This window comes from Scleropages formosus, chromosome 23 (genome assembly GCF_900964775.1).
Source record: "Scleropages formosus chromosome 23, fSclFor1.1, whole genome shotgun sequence".
Classification (NCBI taxonomy): domain Eukaryota; kingdom Metazoa; phylum Chordata; class Actinopteri; order Osteoglossiformes; family Osteoglossidae; genus Scleropages; species Scleropages formosus.
Genome location: NC_041828.1, coordinates 22,732,832 through 22,754,538, shown reverse-complemented (window position 1 = coordinate 22,754,538; position 21,707 = coordinate 22,732,832). Strand labels below are relative to the sequence as shown.

General features: G+C 45.6%; 1 pseudogene; it reads left to right on the top strand.

Annotated features, from left to right (window-relative positions):
- The first annotated feature begins 1,827 nt into the window (after positions 1–1,827).
- On the top strand, positions 1,828–12,976 carry LOC114909404 (plexin-B2-like; annotated as a pseudogene).
- The last annotated feature ends 8,731 nt before the right edge of the window (positions 12,977–21,707 follow it).

Genomic DNA, 21,707 nt, shown 5'->3' with positions numbered 1-21,707 from the left:
GATGTTAGCATCAAACATTTTAAGAATTTTATGCTCAGATTTGGTCTTTCTGATGGTTTTAAAGTATGCAACCCCAGTCATCCGGGCATTACCTGGTCTAATAGTAGAGGAGCACAAAGTCGCCTGGATTATATTTTAGCTTCCGACTCTGTTGTTTTTAAACGGGTTCATCTCTCTCCTCATTTGCCGACGGACCATTTGATGGTAGACGCCACAGTTTCCATAGAGGCCTCGTTGCATGGTCCTGGGTACTGGAAACTGGACGTAGATGTTCTCAAGGAGAAAGAGTAAAGGGACCTTTTTTATGAACATTTTAAGGTGTGGCAGGAGCTCAAACCTTTCTGTAGCTCTGCTTCGGATTGGTGGGAAGCCACCAAAACGAAGGTGCGAACTATTACTAGGCAATATTGTGTTCATAGGAAGGCTCAATCTCGCAGAGCTATTTGGAAAGTGGAGAAAAAGTTGGGAAAGCTCTATGCCCACCATAACAATGGAAAAGATTTTAATAGCGACAGAGAAGCGGAACTAAAGGCGGAATTAAGGCGACTTTATGACCAGCGAGCTAGTGAACGGCGAACGGCTCCTTGCAAGAGCCCGAATAAGAGAATTGGAGGAAGATGAAAATTGTTCCTCCTTTTTGTTTAATAAAATGAGGGGCTTTCAACACGATATGGGTTTTACTTCTTTACGAGCTAGGCAAGGAGAGCTGGTTAATGAAACGGCCCGGATGATTGAGGTTGCTACAGAGTTTTATAAAAGTCTTTTTAAGGTTAGGGAAACCGACCCCATCACAGGGGATTCTTTTTTACAGCATTTGCAGGCGACCCTCCCGGCTGATTCCTGGGCTTGCCTAGAGGCACCCATCACCCTGGGGGAACTGTCTGAGGGGCTCTCCAGAATGAACTGGAGGAAAGTCCCAGGCTTGGACGGACTGCCGGTGGAATTTTATTCCACATTTTGGGATGTCCTGGGCCCTGTCTTCCTTGAGATTGTGGAAGAAGTACTGACCCGAGGTAAGCTAACGGAGAGCATGAGGTCGGGGGTTTTATCCTTGTTGCATAAGACAGGCGATAGAGCTGATCTGAGCAACTGGAGGCCCCTGACTATGCTCCGCGTTGACGCAAAGTTAGTTGCTAAAGTCCTAACCGAGCATCTGAGGAAGGTTATAGCCCTCCTGGTCCATGAAGACCCCTAGCGCTGGTCAGCCTGGACCAAGAGAAGGCGTTCGATCGGGTGGACCACAATTTAAAGTTTAATGTTTTGGGCAGATTGGGATTGGGCCCCATTTTTCTCAGGTGGGTCCGAACACTCTATAATGAGGTTTGCAACTGGGTTCCTATTAACGGCTCTCTCGGGGAGTGGTTTCCCCAGACGAGTGGGGTAAGACAGGGGTGTCCGCTGTCTCCCCTCCTCTACGTTTTGTACGTGGAGCCGCTGGTGGCAGCAATTCGGGCCCACCCGGGGATAGATGGATTGCCTATTTCGGGAGGCAGGGGCAGGACTGTCAAGTTGGCCCAGTATGCAGATGACAGTCCTGTTTGCATGTTCCGACTGCTCACTTGCCCAAGCGTTGCACCTGACTCAAACGTTCAGTAGGGCCTCGGGTTCAGCGCTCAACCTCGGGAAGACAGAGGTGAAGTACTTTGGGTTCTGGTGAGCACGAAAAGATACCTTTGATGGTCTCTTGCTTTGTAGCGGTCCCCTCAGAGTGCTGGGTGTGATTTTTCTTTCAGAAGGAGCGGCCCGGGTCAACTGGGAGGAGCGTCTTGCGATAGCCAGGCGGAAGATGGGGCTGTGGAAGGCAAGGTCATTGTCCTTCCTGTGCTGTGGGCCGTGAGGACTGCAGCCTGTGCAAGAGTGCAGACCCCATGTACAGTTGTGTGTGGTGCGATAAAACCAAGTCCTGCGAGTATCGGAAAAGGTGTCCGAGTGGTGAGCGGAGAAGGGACTGTCCCAACCCTGAAATCACTGATGTGAGTTTCTGGAGACGCTGCACCATGTTTTCTCTGTATCATACAAAAAATAGCACATTTATTACCTCCTTGTCCTTTTATCTATCCAAGCAAATTAATAAATGTCCTTTTGGTCATAGCTAAAAACTGCCAGATCTCGTGTCTAACAGTTCACTTGGTGTCTAATCTCCTACCATGAATACTATTCTATATCCGATTTGTTAACAAAAAAAAAAAACACTTTTGGCAATCCTAATGCTGGCATTGACTTACTTCTACCAAGGTAAAAGTAATCTAGTTATTTCTATTAGTGACACACCTGTCCCTTTGGAGCAAGATGGTAATGGTTTTATTAGAATGAATGACTTTTTCCCCTCACGAAAAATGCACGTACAAAACAAATATCTCACAAATACACCAATTTACCTTATCTTTTTTCTACCGAAAGTAATAACAAGAAGGGATAAACTCTGGCAAACATTCCCCCCCCCCCCCCACGGGCTCTCTAATCGTTACAAAATGCAGATAACCTGTCTGTACATTGTAAGTATGTATCTGAAGAGGAAATGCTCTTTTTTCAGATCATACCTCAGTATGGGCCTCTGAAAGGGGGGATTTCAGTAACCATCAAAGGCTCCAACTTGGGTATCGTGAAAGAGGACATAGAGAGCATCAGAGTGGCCGGAGAGCCCTGCGTGCACCAGGAAGAGAAGTACTTCGTGTCCACCAGGTACAGCAGAGCACCCGGTCACCTGCACTTTTGCAAACAGGCATTGTCGGTTGCGCCGCAGCATTTCTGTAACTGCCGCTCCTCTTCCCTTCCTGCTTCAGCGTGGTGTGTGAGATCGGTGGAGTCCAACAGAAACAGTCAGGGGTTGTGGAGGTGAAGGTGAAAGGAGGGAAAAGCGGGACGTCGAGTGTCATGTTCACATACAGGGTGAGAGCGTCACTGAGACTGACGTAAACATACCGTCGTTCCCGTAGCAGCTGTCGCCCCGGTCGCTGTCAGTCCGTGTCGAGAACTTGCTCACTGCTGAGTACTTTGTGTCGTGTGGATTCATATTTCCAAGAAGTCCTGAAGGTTTTTTGTCCTACCAAACGCTTGTAGGATCCCAGACCCGAAAGGGTCCAGCCTAACCGAGGCCCACGGGCGGGAGGAACTCTTATCACAATAACAGGAACGGATCTGGAAACCGGTACCAAGGATGACGTCAGCATCACTGTCGGCGGGGTGGTGTGTATCGTGTAAGTACTCTGTGCCCTGGAGAAATGACACCAAGCCTTAGCGATGCTCTTCCGAGTCTGAGTTTCTGCAGTGCAATTCCCAGTTTGCTTCTGAGAAGAAGCGATGAGAGGTCACTGAGACACGAGATGTCTGTCGTCTTCGCACCTCTCTTTGCTGAACCCCAGTGCAAATTTCTGCCACAAACTGCACCCACCGTTCCCGTCCACAGGGAGACATTCCGGAAAAATATAACCTGCAAAACCGGAGAGTACACGGTACAGAAGGTCCCCTCTGATAACCTGACAGTGACAGTGAAGTACGGGAAGCACACCACGAAAGATGTGCCTACGCCGTTCAGGTTTTTTGAGAATCCTAAACTGGATCACCACTATCCAGACACAAGTTTTGTATGGTGAGTCTGTCCTTTACTTCTTTTTCCCTTCTTACTGGGAGAGTGAGAGAACTACACAGTATGTAATCTTTTTGAAGCATTATGCTGGTAATGGACCACATTCCCACAGGTCTGGACTGAGCAGGAGATGTAATACTATGCTGTAATGAACCGTATTGTGTGACATCTTTTCAGTAGATTATACAGATCACTCATCGCTAGGTGATGAACAATGGGTATGACTGGTGGCATTTTCTCACCTTAGCTCATCTCCTTGCTTTGTGCCAGCTCCATATGAGACAATGGTTGCTTTGGGTTCGACTTCCTATCCTTACCTACGGAGTTAAACATGCACATGCTATATTCGTATACGTGTCAAATCCTTGAGAAGAAAGCTGGTGTTTATTGATCATATTATACAGATTTAGGGTGACATTAGTGTTGTGCTAATTTCAGTGGGGGGCGGATCATTTTTATCGTCGGCACCGGGTTTGACCTCGTCCAGAACACTGCCGTGAAAGTGGTGCCCTCCAGCGAGCAGTCAGGCGTCACCAGTCCACTGAAGGTTTGTGTCCGATGAAAGGCTTCTTACCAAAAGACCACTCCCAGTGTGCAGTGCCTGTCTTCTCTGCTTTTTGGAGCAGTAGGGGTTTTAAGTAATGGAGCACCTATAGCACCAGCATTCCACCAGTATTTTAATGTGTGTGTATACATTTGTTGTGGGTCAGGTAGGAGCCATGGACTCTACTCTGGTGTCTCTCTCAGTCTGATCCTTCCCTTGCAGTCTGAAGTGGAGGTAAAAGGCGAAAATGACACAGTAATGCAGTTCTCCTCCCCGACGGTGAACGTGACCGATGGGATAGCGTCTCTCAGGACCTACATCGTCATGGACAACATTGAGCTTGAGCTCAAGCCTTTTGACTACCACCCGGATCCTACGTTTGAAGAGAACCAAAAAAGGATTGTTTCAGAGAACAGCATCATATCTGTAACTGTAAATATAATCTTCTGTTGGCATTATTCAGGAGTAATTCCTGCAAAATTGTTTTATATTCACCAAACGTTTGCATACTGTTTTTGTTGTCTGTTTTAACATGTAAAATTACAGCTGAGAAAAGCAACGGTTACAGGTGATGTAATGTCCCCAGTTTTCTTGATGAAATCCAATTGATACAGTACTTCTGAAATACAATAAATTCTCTTTCTCAGTATTAGAACTTTTGCAGTTAACACAGAACAGTGTGGCTAAGCCATCTTCTTGTCTCTCGCACCCAAGGGTAAAGGTTTCGCCAAAGCAATGACAGCCCAAGAAGCAGAAGCCTTTGTGGGAGACGTCTCCTGTGGGGTCAGCATCTTACAGGATGACATGCTCTTCCTGGACTGGACCCAACCAACATCTTGCTTTAAGAGGCCCAAGAGAGACACAAAGTCAGATTTGCTGGAACTTAAGGTAAGGCACTGTGCTGTGCAGAGAAGGATTCCTGAATTGAAGCTTGAAGAGGAGAAAAGGCTACTCAGCTTTACTGAAGTTGCTAAATAAAACTACAGCTTTAGTGGAGTTGCCTGAATGCCTATGGTTTAATTCTGCTTCAGCTGTATCGTTTCTGCTTCCTTCAGATTAAGTTCGGCCATGGGCAGTGGATTGTAGGCTCAGTGGATATGAAAAGAAGACTTGAGGCATTCCTGGACATCTCCCCTGGACATCATAATTCCTGCAGTGATTGCCCCGATGGTGGGGATCACCATAATCATAATCATAGCCTCAGTGTGCTGCTACAGGTAAGTGACTTTGTTTTAAACCTCAGAGCATGAATTCCAAATTTGGAACATTGCTGTTCGTATGCCCTTCAACTGCTACACCCCAGCCAGGCCCCTTCGCTCGTCTACTTCTGCTCGCTTGGTGGTCCCGCGCACGAAAGGTAAAGCTTGGAGATTCTCGGTTCTGGGTCGTATCTTATAATATTTAAAAAAAAAAAAATGGTGGGAGGGTATCGGGATTTGTCTGTCCTGTGTTTATGCACCTACTTGAATGATGAACCTCGGTGCAGCAAGTGGTAGGTAACAAACTAGGTTTGCTTGAGACTTTCATGTCTGCAGCTATGTCTCCTTCTCTCAATGCAATGCATAAATTGTACTTTTGCTGAGATGTATGTCGCTTTGGACGAAAGCGTCTACTACATGAATAAATGTTAATATAATGTCAACTGAGAGAACATAAGTTATCACACATCCTGAGTTTTCTTTAAAAAAAAAAATAAAGATAAAACTGTGGGTAGGGAGTTACATAACACCTTACTCAGTGGTATGAATTTATTGCTTCTCTTTTGAGGCACTTTTGTAATTTGATCATTTGCATGCGTGTGCACAGGAAGCAAGCTGAGAGAGAATATGAGAAACTGAGGCAGCAGCTCGAGAACCTGGAGGGGAGCGTTCGTGACCGCTGCAAGAAGGAGTTCACAGGTCTTTTCCATAACTAATATTCTGCTCATCTGCAGCCTTTACTCTGGCTCTTACCACTTGCAAGAGCCCTTTAATCTACAGTTGCACAATCCCCTGTATAGTGCATGTAAAGTTTTATTCCTAACCCTTTTCAGAGCTCATGATTGAAATGGAGGACCACACTGCTGACCTCAGTGAACCCTGTATCCCCTTCCTGGACTACAAGACCTACACAGACCGCGTTTTCTTCCTGCCTTTCAAGGACAGCGCCAGTGACGTGATGATCACTGGCAAGCTGGACATTCCTGAGGCGAGGAGGGCCACAGTGACGCAGGCCCTCAACCAGTTCCTCAACCTGCTGAATAGCAAGCCTTTCCTTCTCAGTGTAGGTCCTAACATCAGTGCAGCTCCCAAAACCTTTCCTTATGTCACAAGTGCCTAAAAACTGCATATTTGTGTCTTTTCCCATCTGTTCTTTGCTGCTCCAGTTCTTTTTTAATGTGAAATTAATACAATCCTCACAATCATCACTGGGGAGTGCAGTGGCACAGCGGGCTTGGCCAGGTCCCGCTCTCTGGCGGGTCTGGGGTTCGAGTGTGCTCTTGTCATTCAATGGGTGACTCCTGGGCTGTGGGTTTATGTGTGAGTTCAAATTCAAATGTCTGTGTGGAGTTCATACATTTCCCCTGTGTTTGAAAGAGAGGGGGCTCGGGGTGCCTTGCGATGGACTGGCGTCCCGTCCTGGGTGTCCCCCTCCCCCTCCAGCCTTGCGCCCTGTGTTGCCACGACCCCTCTTGGGATAAGTGATTTCAGCCTGTGTGTGATCACAATCATCAGACTGGCTTTCACAGCATAAAGTTAATGGATTTTATGTGTTTTCCACCTTGTATAGCACACAATTTAGAATGATATATGAGGTGTATAGCAGATCGTGCCTTTGTCAGTTCATCCGCACCTTAGAGGGGCATCCTGACTTCAATGCCCAGTCAAAGGGCTACTTTGCCTCCCTGCTGACGGTGGCGCTTCATGGCAAGTTGGACTACTACACAGACATCATGAGGACACTCCTGTTAGAACTCATGGAACAATATGCCCGGAGCAAGAACCCCAAGCTCATGCTGCACAGGTGAGGTGTATAAGACCAGCGTATCTTTAAGGTGTCTCAGAACGGCCCTTTTTTTTTTTTTTTTTTAAATAATGTGATCTTCCCCTGCCCACTTTAAAAAAAGTAATTTCTCTGCCCCTTACTTGTAGGTCGGAGACAGTGGTGGAGAAAATGCTGTGCAACTGGATGTCTATCTGTCTCTATCAGTTCTTGAAGGTATCATCTTTTGTGACACAAAATTAATCTCATTTGATTCCACTCTGTGGATTAATCTTATTTTCTACTGGTTCAGATCTTTGTTTGAACAAAATGAAGGTTTTTGCTTTAGTGACAGGGAACGGTTTTGTTCTGAAAGAAGCTTGATGGTGAATTCTTGTGCTGGCAGGACTCGGCAGGAGAGCCTTTGTACAAGCTGTTCAAAGCCGTCAAACACCAAGTGGAGAAAGGCCCAGTGGATGCTGTCATGAAAAAGGCCAAGTACACGCTGAATGACACTGACCTGCTGGGGGACAACGTGGAGTACTGTACGCTGGTGAGTATTATGTAGGCTGAACCCGATCACACGTCGGCGGTCACTTGAGGTATGAATGCTTCATTTTGAAAGGATTATCTGTGGTGCTAAATGAACTCCAAGAAATGGGAAGAAGACAATACCGGTGGACACTTTCGTGATCAGCAAAATCCTTGTGATCTAGGACAGTTTTTGAAGATGCACGTTAAATCTACAGTGTGGGAACTGGATGCATGCACAGAAGGCCAAGTGCTAACCGCCCTTTTCGCCTTAGACTCTGCAGGTCCTCGTTCACGGGGAAGGGCCAGGTGTCACTTTGGTCAAGGTACTCAACTGTGACACCATCTCCCAAGTGACGGAGAAGATCCTTGAGCAAGTGTACAAAAATGTGCCCTATTCTCAGAGGCCCAAGGTGGAAAGCGTCACTCTCGGTAAGGACCAACTGAGCTGGAGCACAGTTGCATAATATAACGATTCATGACATGAATTGTTTATTACTGAAGTAGGTATGACATTATTTCTGTTTTATAGGCAAGGGTTTCCTTGCTTGGATTGCACCAGTCTGCATATGATTGGGATATAAAATGAATGTTGAAATAGTCTTTCTGCTCTGTAGAATCTGCTGGGCAGATTCTGTCAGACCTTGACTTGACATCGCAAAAGGAGGGCAGATGGAAGCGCATGAACACTTTGGCCCACTATGACGTGAGTTACAGCTTAAGAAATGGACGCATCAATTCTAACGGTACAGGTTGAGTCACGGCTTGCCCCTTACGTGGTGACCAAATGTCTGTGTCGTGTCTGCTCCAGACCTGAAATCTGTCAGACTGTATCCAGCTCGGGCTGAACATAGTTCTTGTGTTTCAGGTGCGAGACAACGCCACTCTTGTCCTGTCTAGGGTCCTGCATCCTCTGCAGTCTTATGACCAGCACCAGGACAGTCATGAAGAGAGTGAGTGGTGCTCCTGTACTACTTCTTGCCTTCCGTAGTGTTCCCATGGTCTTGCTGACAACCCTACTCTACCTACTCCTTCAGGAAATGCTCTGCTTGAAGAGGACAAGGTGTTCCACCTGGTGCGGCCAGCAGAGGAGGTGGATGAGGTCAAATCCAAGAGGGGCAACATGAAGGACAAGTCGATGACCAAAGCCATCACAGAGCTTTATTTGATGCGGTTGCTGTCTGTCAAGGTTGGTTTGTTAATAGCCTGCTGCAGTTAGAATGCTAAATACACTGGGCTGGTGAAGCCTACAGCACATTAATATGCAGCAATTTGGTTGTTCATTGCTAAGAATCCAATCATACTTCTATATTCTAGCCCTGAATATGTAAAAGATAGTTCTAATAATAAAATCTGTATTAGGAATGCAAAGTGAAATATTTGGATTAGTATTTGGATATCATATTGTGGCACGCAGCGCCGTGGGCTTGGTTGGGGCGAAGAAGGACGCAGAGGTACCATTCATCTCGAACATTTTATTGAACACCGGCACCAGGGACCCCGTTTCCTCCAGGACCTGCGTGTCTCGCCAGCCTTCCCACCCTGCTTAGCACCCCCAGGCTCACTCCTCTTTCTCCCCTGGCAGACGCAATCAGCCCCTTATATCCCCCGCACGTCACCAAACGCTAACCCATGACAATAAGCATATTTCCCCTCAAAACTGTAACGCAGGTCATTACAATATATTTATCAGATTTCATGACAGAAATACAGGATTGCTTTTGAAAACGGCTCCTCCTCACCTGGACTTGCTTACATATGCGCAAATGTGTTTGTTTCAGGGCACTCTACAACAGTTTGTGGACGACTTCTTCCGCAGTGTCCTCTGTTCATCCGTTGGGCCCCCAGCAGTCAAGTACTTTTTTGACTTCCTGGACGAACAGGCACAGAAGCACGACAACGTGGATGACCAGACCATTGACATCTGGAAGACCAGCAGGTAGAGTGCTCTTGCCGTCTCTGGCAGAGAGAATTCCCGAGAAAGCAGCGCTGGAGCTGTCAGTTTTCAGAGACAAATGCTTCACGGTGAGGGGAGGCGCAAGGGCGTGGGGGTACTGCTTGGGGTTTCTTGCGACAGACTGGCATCCCGTCTTGGGTGTGTCCCCTCCAGCCCTGTGCCCTGTGTTGCCGGATTAGACTCCGGCTCGCCACAACCCTGCTCGGGACGAGCAGCTTCAGACAGTGTGTGCGCGTGTGCGTGCTTGACACTGTATTTTTCGTTTAAAATTCCTACTGAGAGCTCCGTACACACTGGATACGTTGATGTGGAATTTATACCGCAGTAAACCATCTGCGTCATATACATTTATCTTTGATTGACAAGTTCTTCTGGCAGCATAGACTAGAAGTGTTGGTATTGTGAGAATGAGTGATGAACAGTGTAATTACAACACTTTTGGCTTACTGATGAATTTGTGTACTATTACATGCTGAACAGACAACATAATTATGTCCCCTGCTAATTTATTAAATCCACTTCTTTCTGTTCATTTGTTTGGAACATCTCTCTGGGTATTAAATCAGAGATGAATTCCAAACTTATTTGGCTCAGATGCCTCAACTCTTAAATAAATCTGGGGGAAGAAGTGTCTATTTTCTGCATTTTTAAAATTAATCTGCAACATAATAATGCATTTGTATGATCCCTGTATCGTGTGCCTCGGTACTCAGTTGATAAGGCAAAGTGAATTGCAGCCAGATTCTAACTCTGATTAATTGTGGGAGTATTCATTGGGACATATGAGAGCTGAGAACAGGAATAACATCCAGAAACAGGGTTAAAGATGAGGCCACAGTTATATTTGCATAGAATGAGTGTGAGTGCTAGTGTGTGTTTCTTGAAAAGGCTTGTGTCTCCACAGCTTGCCTTTGAGGTTCTGGGTGAACATCCTGAGGAACCCCCACTTCATCTTCGACATTCACGTGAACGAAGTGGTGGACGCCTCCTTGTTTGTTATTGTCCAGACCTTCATGGATGCCTGCACCAAGAGCGAGCGCAAGTTGAGCAGGGTGAGCCTGGGAGTGCCTTGACATTACGCCATTGTTGATGTTAAGCAAAGGGAAGGATCCATGAGCCAGGACTTCATTTTTTTCTCCAGCCCATGATCCCTCTGTAACCATTTTCCTTTGGCTTTATTCCTTACAGGATTCCCCGAATCACAAATTACTCTATGCAAAGGAAATCTCCACATACAAGAAGATGGTGGAGGAGTAAGTACTGTCAGGGCTACCACTTGGTAATCTCACCATTTCCTACCATCTGCAAAAATCCCTTTGCCTTTAATCAAGATGACCTGTCTCGGCTTGTATTTGTCCATAGTTACTACAAGGGCATCAGGGAGATGGTGCCCGTCAGCAACCAGCATATGAACACCCACTTAGCGAAGGTGTCACGGGTGAGTGAGTCTTCCACTATTGCCCTTGTACTTACATTTACATTTATTCATTTAGCAGACGCTTTTCTCCAAAGTGACATACATCTCAGCAAAAATACAATTTGTGCGTTACATTAAGAGAAGGAGACATGGCTGTAGACATGTAATTAAGTAAACCTAGTTTGTTACTATCCACTTGATGCACCGATGTTCATCGCTCACGTAAGTGCAGAATAGATACTTCTGTGAGGTTGTGATGTTATGTCTTATGTGGACACAGTGAGGAGCCAGAAGATCTTACCTTCAAAGGGGGTGTAGATATGGCTGCTTCGGCTGGTTTTGGTCAGTCCTAGAAGTTCCTTACTTCAAGTTGTTCTTTGTCTCGCAGTCTCACACAGACAAACTCAGCACCCAGGTGGCTCTGCATCAGCTGTACCAGTATGCAAACAAGTACTATGATGTGGTATGTGACTCACTCTCCCTTTCCTGTCAGACACATATGAACACAAGGATCTGAGATCGAACACGACGCTGTGCATCTTCTCTAACGGAATCTGTTCTTGCCTTCCTTCCAGATCATCACCTCCTTTGACGAGGACCCCGCTGCCCAGAATAAACAGCTTGCTCTGAGACTGCAGCAGATAGTGGCTGTACTGGAGAACAAAGTGACAGACCCCTAACCTCTGTAGGAGGGCGGGGGCCAGTTTTGGTACTGTGGGGCCAGAAATTAAAGCGGAGTTTATTTCATATGGCCTGAGTCCTGAGTGGAATAGCAAAGACGTGGGGAAGGGAAGGAATGGGGCTGTTCCGAAGAAGCTCCCCCCCCTCCCCATCTTAAATGTTTGTTGTGTCTGAAACGGTGTCACAATTCCCTAACGGTTCTCAAAGTCGATCCCCCTCCCTGTGCTGGTCCAGATCATACAACACGTGCCAAGGGGCCGAGGGATCTGCAGGAGACACCACACCAGACGTTCTCAACGATGAGACATGTGACCATTGCAGCCCGGCCTTTGAAATAAGCCCTTCCTTAATTGCAGGCTTTATCTGTTCAGCTGTTGTTAGTTGTTGTTGTTCAGTTAAATGTTCAATTTCTTCCAGTATAAAAAAAGTTTAAGAATAGTACAGAATATTAGAATAAGATTAAGAATTAAGTTTATAGTTTTTATTATGCATTTTTTACCCAGAAAGCCTTATATATTTACATTTTTTGTTTTTGATATGTCATATTTTTGTGCCTGATAAATGTTCTCCAGTTGTTCAATGATGGGAAGGATGGGACCTCTGTTTTGAAGTGAGATATAAAGTTAAGGGTCTGGAATCTGTTTATTGGACCGCCAGTGACCAATGTGTTCATTTCCTTGCCTGTTGGGCCTTCTTGTCCTCATCCTCTGTACAAGGGGGTTGTGCAGAAAACAGCACTGCAGCATGGGAGAGCACATATCGCAGTTAACCATACTGTCATAAGAGGCACCTCTGTCACTCTGCGGACACCCCCATCTCTCATTTTCGGTGGAGTAGATGTATCTATTCATGATTAGATCTCACTTTTTTATTGTTACTTTATCATTATTATCTTTGCGACAGCTGTTGTTGCTCTCAGCTCTTTTTCCAATGTCTACTTCAAAGTTTAAAGGAGTCATACTGACATTCTGAAAAATGTTAGAAGTCTTTCACATTGTCACCAGCCTGTTTCGGTATGAGCCATATCCTTTCTGATGACGATGACATACTTAGTTCTGTTTTTCTCTGACTAAATGCTTGTAAATTGTTGCATTTCTAATCTTCAGTAAACTGGTACCGTAAAATGTATGATTGCTAACCAATTATTTTACTGAGTCTTGTGAATCAGGTAGCTCTTACCAGGTGATTTGGTGCGGTTCCCTGTCTACCCTTTAGTCTCTCTCGACTGCTGTTGCCCAGGTCTCAATGCTGGGCCCCTTACTCTTCTCTATCCACATGTTCTCCCTTGGTTGTCATCGAGTCTCATTGACTCTCCCATCAGTCCTATGTCGATGATATCCAGCTCTGACTCAAGTATGTTCTTCTTTCAGCTCACTGAAGGCATAACCTAGTCCAGCAGATACATCCTGCACAACTTCAGCTGAATAAACATTTGGCTTACAACATTCCACTCTATGCAGCTTCTTCCTGGTTCAGGCCATTGTAATATCCTACCTACACTACTGCATATCCCTTGTGTCTGCTCTTCTGGCCTCTACCAGCGAGCCTCTCCAGCTGATCAAGAACCCCTGCATGAATTGTATTTGACTTGCCAAGGTATTCCCAGGAATCGTTCTTTGTCGTTCTCTGTTGGCTTCCTGTAGCTGCTGGGTTCAAGTTTAAATCTCTGGTGCTTGCCTACAAGACCATCAGTGGATTTGCTCCCAGATACCTCAAGAACATGATCACTTTCAATGGCACAGCCAGATTCTTATGCTTCTCCAACTCTAGCCACTTCATAGTCCTGCCAGGAAAAGTCCAAAATCAGAAGTCTAAAGGTTCTTTGTCTGTGTATCAATATGGTGGAATTAACTTTTTTTTCTCTCCCTCAAGATCTAGGGAGTCACTCCACAAAATCCATCTCTTCCAGATCCATTTCTCTACTAATTTTATTTGCTCCAGAAATGTGGACATTTTTAAAAAAATGTACTCCCCAAATTCTTTACACAACTCTTTGTGTAATGTATGCTTGCAAAAATGGTATTGGACTAAATGGCTATGAGTTTTACCTCACTTTGTTTTTCTGGCTGTGGAGAATAACTTTCTCTGTAGATTTGTTTGATCGTACCGTCTAAAGAAACAGGAAGGTGCAGGGTTTTTGGTGGCTTATCTGCCATCCCCGCAGGGTGATGCAGAGATTTTGTTTCAAATTGTTTTATACCAGATAGTCCAGAATAGGCTTTTCCTTGAAGACGTCGACAGCCCCTGGGGAGGGCGAGAGACCATCACTGGCAGTGATGATGATGGCTGGAAGGATACAGGCTTTGAAGAATACGAGCGCATTTCTTTTGATCGTCTTCAGACTCTGGGACTTCCAGCAGAGGACATTGTCTGCAACCAGAGAACCAGGTCATTGTCCTTTTTCGATGTCACGCTGGCGACCGATGAATGTTATCAGAGGGTGTTGGAGACTATAGGGTGAGTGCAATGCATTCCAAGCTGCTCCCCTACTCCATGGAGCCACTCTGAAGGACAGATAGAAGAGTTGTGACAGTCCATTTGTGTCGGCAGACGTCGTGGCAGCTTTCCTGGGGGATTTTGTCGACGTCTTCCCCGGACATGAGGAAGACCGGGACCTTCTCGGGATCTGGACTGGACGGAGACGCTTTTTAGTCCGCCTGCGATCCAACCCTACGGACTGCAAATGAGGTACACCAGGAAATCCAGTATCAGAGTTGGAGAAACAGGCAGTAGGTCAGAACACTAGTACGCGGGTCAGGTTTCAGGATGGGAGCGGTCTCAGGAAACGGGCGAAGGGAAGGGGAGCTAGGAGTGAGGAGCAGGGTACAAAGGCGGCAGGTAGGCTGACTCAGAGCGAGTGAGCAGTCGGCGAACAAGGTTCCGCGACACCCATCGTTCGCTTCTGCCTTTTAACCTGTCAAGCCCCAGGTGTATCCAGTTATGCCAATGACGTGGGCGTGGCACCTTTGTCACAGATAGCTTTGTATCAGAATTATATGCAGTTTTGCTGAATTAAACAAACTTGTCATTTAAATGTGTCATGTTGAATTATGCAGAAAAACAAACATAAAAGACATGGAAGTCCACTAATTCTTCATTATCTGTAATTTTCATAAGGGGTGGTGCATTATTACAGCTGCTTTCCTGAAAGGTGGTGGAAAACCCAGTGACTGATCTGCCCTTTCAAGTATTTTTTCGTTCGGCAGTGTTGTGTAGTTTTTAAATATTCTGTAAGAGTTACTTAATATAGGTTGACATGTGGCCTCGTTGAAAAGACTTAATACCGTAAACATAAGGCATATGGTTATTTATTGTTGCTGGTATGAACCCAATATGAACTAAGCAAGTATATCTATCCTCGGAAGAAAGTGTTGATGACCTGTGAGTTTGCTTCCCTCATTTCCATTTCTGTCCTTCTTGTAGACACATCCGGATCCACGCAGGAGAGAGCCCCATCAAGCGCAGCGAATGTGGCAAGAGTGTCACAGTGAAGTCCACCTTGGACCACCACGTCAAGACTCATTTAGGGCTGCATGTCTAGCTTCTCTCTTATTTTGTCTGACAGGCCTGTGTCTGTCTCCTTCACTTCTTCCTCTTCACTGCATGCTACATGCAAAGATGAAACTGTAGGTTCATGAGCCCTATGTTCTTAACTTGAAAAACACACTGTGCATGCTGCTAGATTAGTCAGATCTGAGATCAGAATTGGATTTGGTCCATGCTCCTTCTAAATTTTAATTCTATAGTACATTAAGGAAGCCTGCTCCTATTATCGCACTGAATTCCTTTAAGTGAATGCCTTTAACAGTTTGTAACCATTTTATGAGGCGCTGCAGTTATCGTATTTTTTCTTCAAATGTGTTCACAGACTGTCTGAAAAAAATCATGAAATGAAGCTGTCCTTAACTGCCACTCTATTAGATAGATAGATAGATAGATAGATAGATAGATAGATAGATAGATAGATAGATAGATTGGAAATTCTTGTGCCAGAGATTGCTCAAACAGATTAACCACAACAATTAAATATAAAAGTAAAAAAAAAAAGTAAGAAAGCAAAGTGGAAGGTAGAAAGTGACACAACACATGGTATTAAACCTTATATTACATTATTATATTAAAATTTAAAATAATTTAAAACAATTGCACATGATATTAAATGGCTATATTGCTAGTAATGTTGAAAGAAGTAATGATATTGCACATAATAATTATACAACTATACTCGATGTCTCGATGTTACCACTTTACTCCCTACAGAAGGGGGAAGAGTTATACAAATTGATGGCCACTGGTATAAAAGACCTCTTATGGCATTCTGTGGTACACCTCGGTGGTCTTAATCTATGGCTGAAGCTGCTCCGCTGTGCTTCCAATGTGGCATGCAGGGGATGAGAAGCATTATCCATAATACTGAGTAGTTTCCTCAGCATCCTCCTCTCTAACACCTCCACCAAAGACTCCAGTTCCACCCCCAGGACAGAGCCAGCTATCCCGATGAGCTTATTGAGTCTATTGGCATCGGCTGCCTTCATCCTGCTGCCCCAGCACACTACAGCGTAGAAGATAACACTGGCCACCGCTGAGTGATAGAACATTTGCAGCATGGTTCTGCAGACATTGAAAGATCGAAGTCTCCTGAGAAAATACAAGCGGCTTAAACCTCTCTTGTACAAAACCTCAGCGTTTTTAGTCCAGACCATCTTATTATCTATGTGAACACCCATATACCTATAGTCCTCAACAATGTCGACCTCTGTTCCCCGGATGCTAACAGGATTCAGACAGATCTTTTGCTTCCTCAAATCTACCACCAGCTCCTTGGTCTTTGTTATGTTGAGTTGCAGGTGATTTAATTCGCACCACTCCACAAAACTGTCCACCACACTCCTATACTCAGCCTCCTGTCCGCTACTAATAAAATCAACAATGACAGAGTCACCAGAAAACTTCTGCAGATGGCAGGACTGTGAATAGTATCTAAAATCTGATGTTTAGAGTCTGAACAGAAAGGGAGACAGGACCGTCCCCTGAGGTACCCCCGTGTTGCTCACTATTGTATTTGACACATAGCTCCGCAGCCGCACATACTGTGGCTGACCTGTGAGATAGTTGGTAATCCAGGCCACTAGTGGAGCATCCACCTGCATGTCCAGCAGCTAAGTCCTGAGCAGGGCAGGTCGTATGGTGTTAAAAGCACTTGAGAAGTCAAAAACATGACTCTCACATAACTGCCTGCCTCATCCAGGTGAGCGTAAGCCCTGTCCAGCAGAAAAAGAATGGCATCTTCCACTCCAACGCGAGGCTGGTAAGCAAACTGCAAAGGGTCAAGTGACAGCTCTACTAGTGAACGGAAGTGCTTCAGGACTGGCCTCTCTAGTGACTTCATAGCATATGAAGTCAAGGCCACCAGTCTGTAGTCACTGAAAGTATTTGGATGTTTTTTCTTGGGGACAAGGACCAGGCATGACATCTTCCACAGAACAGGGAAAGTCATCAGTCTCAGGCTCAGACTAAAGATGTACTAGAAAATCCCACACAACTGACTAGCACATCCTCTGAGCACTCTGGGACTGAGACTATCAGGCCCTGCAGCCTTTTGCCTGGGCGTAGTCTGCTGAACTCTCTTCTGACATCTTCCTTGGTTATGGTAACGACTGGCCCCGGAGAGCTGTTAAAAAGCCCTGATAAGGGAGGGGAGCCAGGCTGAGGTGCGCAGACAGAAGCCAACAGAGTCATTGAGGAGAGATGATGGGGTGAGGGTACAGAAGGAGGGGAGTCAGGGACGGGGTGTTGAGGTAAGTGGTGGTGAGAGGAAGTCATGGTGGGGGGGGGGGGGGGGAACTATGGAGAAGCTGGGTGGAGGATGAGCAGAAGCCAACTCATCAAACCTGTTAAAATACAGGTTTAACTCATTGGCATCATCCAAGTCTCCATCCCTCCCCTGATCGTTTTTCTTCCCATGGCTGGTAATTGCTCTCATGCCACTCCACACCTCCCTGCTGTTCTTCTGCTGAAGTTTCCTCTCAGGCTTCCTCCTGTAACCCTCCTTCCCCTCTTTTATCTTTTCCCTCAGCTCTATCCGTGCTTTCCTCATCTCCTCCTTGTCTCCACTCCTGAAGGCCGCCTTCTTCCTGTTCAGCAATGCCTTGATATCCTTAGTCACCCAGGGTTCATTATTGGGAAAACAGAGTATCGTCTTGGTGGGGTCACGCTGTCTGTACAAAAATTTACATAACCTGTTATGCAGTCCGTGAGTCCATCCATGTCATTCCCATATGTATTACAGAGAAAATCCCAGTCTGTCGCCTCAAAGCAACCACGGAGAGTCTCTTCTACTTCCTGTGACCACATCCGGACAGTTCTGGTGATAATTGGGTGCTGCTGGACTACCGGTTTATACAGAAGCTTAAGGTAAACTAGGTTGTGATATGATCTGCCCAGAGGAGGAAGGGTTGTGGAGCTGTATGCATCCTTAACATTAGCATACAGCAAGCCCAGTGTTTTGTTTTCTCTGGTTTTACAATCCACAAACTGTTTAAAAGTGGGCAGAGTTCTTGTCAATGTGACATGGTTAAAATCTCCTGAGATCGCTATGAAGGCATTTGGGTGCACTGTTTGTAATCTAGGAGTCACGGAGGTGATGACGCATTCGCCACAGGCGAAATGTATACAACAATAACAATGGCCTGAGAAAGTTCTCTGGGCAAGTAATATGGACGAAGAATTACTGCTAATAGTTCAATGTCCGGGCAGCAATATGTATCCTCAGTGAGGGGATATATAAGCAGCCAGTTTTTGAGCTTTTATAACTGAGTGGAAAGGTAAACGGCACATTTATGGCTTATCTTGCAGAGATCTTTAATTGCTTTCTTTGATTTGCATTTCACCATCAGATATGAATGACTGAGAAAAAGGGTCTACTGGGATCTTTTTTCTCTCATGGCATTCATCCATCTTCACATAGTGTTTATTTAACATTCGCATATGGCACTTGATAGTATTCAACAATGGCAATGATTTTGTGAAACTTCTAAGGATTCTCTTAATTTTGCATCATTGTTCACAGGCCACAATCATAGTCACTTTTGCTTCATGGTCTTGATGCTCCTGATGGGTTTCTGCAGGTATAAAGCTGTTCAGCTGCTACATGTGCAACACGTTCTTCTCGACGAAGGGCAACCTGAAGGTACACATGCGCCTGCATACGGGCTCCAAGCCCTTCAAGTGCCCCTTCTGTGAGCTACGTTTTCCCACTTCTGGCCACCGCAAGACACATATTCAGAGCCACTACAAGTCCTCCATGGAAGCCCAGAAGGGGAACAATGGGGCTGAGCAGCAGGCCCAACCAGCATTGGCCCCACCCACTTACTCCTTACCACCTGTGGGCATGCTCCAAGTGGGGACCGAGAATAACCTCTAGCCTAATTTGTTTCAGGACTGATATGTCCCCTCCAAACTTGTTTTTGAAAATTTCTCCATCATTTCTGACAATTACAATTTTTATTCGATAACTAAATCCTAAAAAGCAAAACTTCAGTTGTATTGTTCTAATGTATGAATTCACCCACTGGAATCTTCTTAAATATGCATTTCTTTCCCTCAAAGTGCCAATCACATGAATTCACAACCTGAAGATTTATTTTAAAATGGACGCCCTGTGTTGCTGGGTAGGCTCTGGTTCCCTGCGACCCCGTATGGGACAAGCGGTTCAGAAAGTGTGTGTGTGTATGTGTGTGTGTGTGTGTGTGTGTGTGTGTGTGTGTGTGTGTGTGTGTGTGACATTTATTGTGGAACATTTTAGGAAGTAGTTACATTGGTTATGACTAACCCTAACCTTGTAAGATGAAGGCCCCTGGTTTGAAACCTCTGAGCACTACAGTAGCCTTGCTACGAACTGATACAGTGAGAATGTCCTGTTGTGTAAACAGGCGAATCATTGTAAGCAGCATTATGTATGGCAGCAGCTTGGTACTCCTGTAAACGTTCTCTGTTGTGTCGTTTTCTTTGTCATTTCAGACAGTAAAGTTGCAGCACGCTTAGTGTGTAGCTGTCTTGACCTTCTAAGCATTGGTATTACATGCAGTCACCTCAAGCTTGACTGTAAACAAATACCAGCAGCGATCGCCACACCACCGGCATTAGCTTGGATTACACTTTATGGAGAACCATCAAGGTCACTAAGATAGACAAACTATATTTTTCTTATTGGTGACAGTGTCCACTAACAGACCTACTGATACCAGAAATTGGTAAATGTGTTCTTGTATATGTACAGTTAAAAAAGGGTTATGGCCACTTTGAGCTCGCGAACAAAGACCCCCCCAGTGCGAATCCCTATAGCGCTGAATGACCCCAGTCTCACCATCTCTGTAGCACAAGTGAGAAAAACTTTTAGCCGAGTCAACATCCGCAAAGCCGCTGGTCCGGACGGAATTTCAGGGCGAATTTTAAAAACATGCAGTTAACAACTGGCTGCTGTCTTCACGGACATATTTAACAGCTCCTTAAAAAGCTCAGCTGTACCCACCTGTTTCAAAAACACCACCATTATCCCCATTCCTAAGAAAAACAAAGTGAGCTGCCTTAATGACTATCGCCCAGTGGCACTGACCCCCATTGCAATGAAATGCTTTGAGAGGCTGGTGCTGGGACACCATCCCAGACACTTTCGACCCACTGCAGTTTGCCTATCGCCACAACAGATCCACTGAGGACGCAATATCACACACACTTCACACCATTCTGTCTCACCTGGATAATAAAAACTGCTATGCAAGGCTATTATTTGTGGACTATAGCTCGGCATTTAGCAATGTCATCCCAACCAAGCTGATCCAGAAACTACTAGGACTGGGACTGAGTGCTACATTGTGCAACTGGATCCTGGATTTCCTCACCAACATACCTCCTCCCCACTGATCCTCAACACTGGCACTCCACAGGGAAGCGTCCTGAGCCCAGTGCTGTACTCTTTGTTCACACATGACTGTGTGGCCGGTCACAGCTCCAACACCATCAAAGTTTGCTGACGATACCACCATTGTGGGTCTGATCACCAACAACGATGAGACGGCCTACAGAGAGGAGGTGAGGCTCCTGGCAGAGTGGTGCCAGGACAACAACCTGTCTCTCAATGTCAGCAAAACTAAGGAGCTGGTGACTGACTTTAGGAAACAGGATACGGCTCATGCACCCATCTACATAGGAGGGGACGTTGTAGAGTGGGTCAATGGCTTCAAATTCCTAGGGGTCACCCTCACTGCCAAACTCACATGGACTGAGCACACAGCATCAACCATCAAAAAGGCCTATCAATGTCTCCACTTCCTCAGGCATCTGAAGAAAGCAAGAATATCCACTACAGTCATCACCACTTTCTACAGGTGTGCTGTGGAGTCCGTCCTCACAGGGTGTATTACATCCTGATGTGGCAGCTGCTCCATACAGGACAAGAAAGCCCTACAGAGGGTGGTCAAAACAGCTCAGGAAATCATCGGCACACAGCTACCAGCAATCCAGGACACCTAAACCACACGCTGCCTCAGAAAGACAATGCGCATCATGAAAAATCATACTCACCCCACATGGGCATTTTTCTCTTCCCTGCCATCTGCAAAACGGCTTAGGTCTAGTCGAACCCGCACAGCTAGATACAGGAACAGCTTTTACCCCACTGCTGTAAGAGTATACAACACTCACCAATGTGCCACCTTTAGTAACTAGAGCTGGACTGCTCCTTCCAAGCACACTGGTAGACTACATTGTCACTTTAAGCATTCTCAGTCTCATGTTCTGAGTTCTCTGGCTGACTACTGTTATTTATTGTTATTGTTACCATTATTTACTGTCATTGTATTAGCATTACTCATTGTCATTACTCAAACTTGAAACTTGAAGAAACATTCACTGTAAATGTGTTAAAATGGCAATGCCATTTACACACAAGTCTGTAATTGTTACGTTTTCGATAGCTATCAAAAAGGTAAATGACTGATGCACTTGCTGCAATTTCTTGTTTGAAGCCACA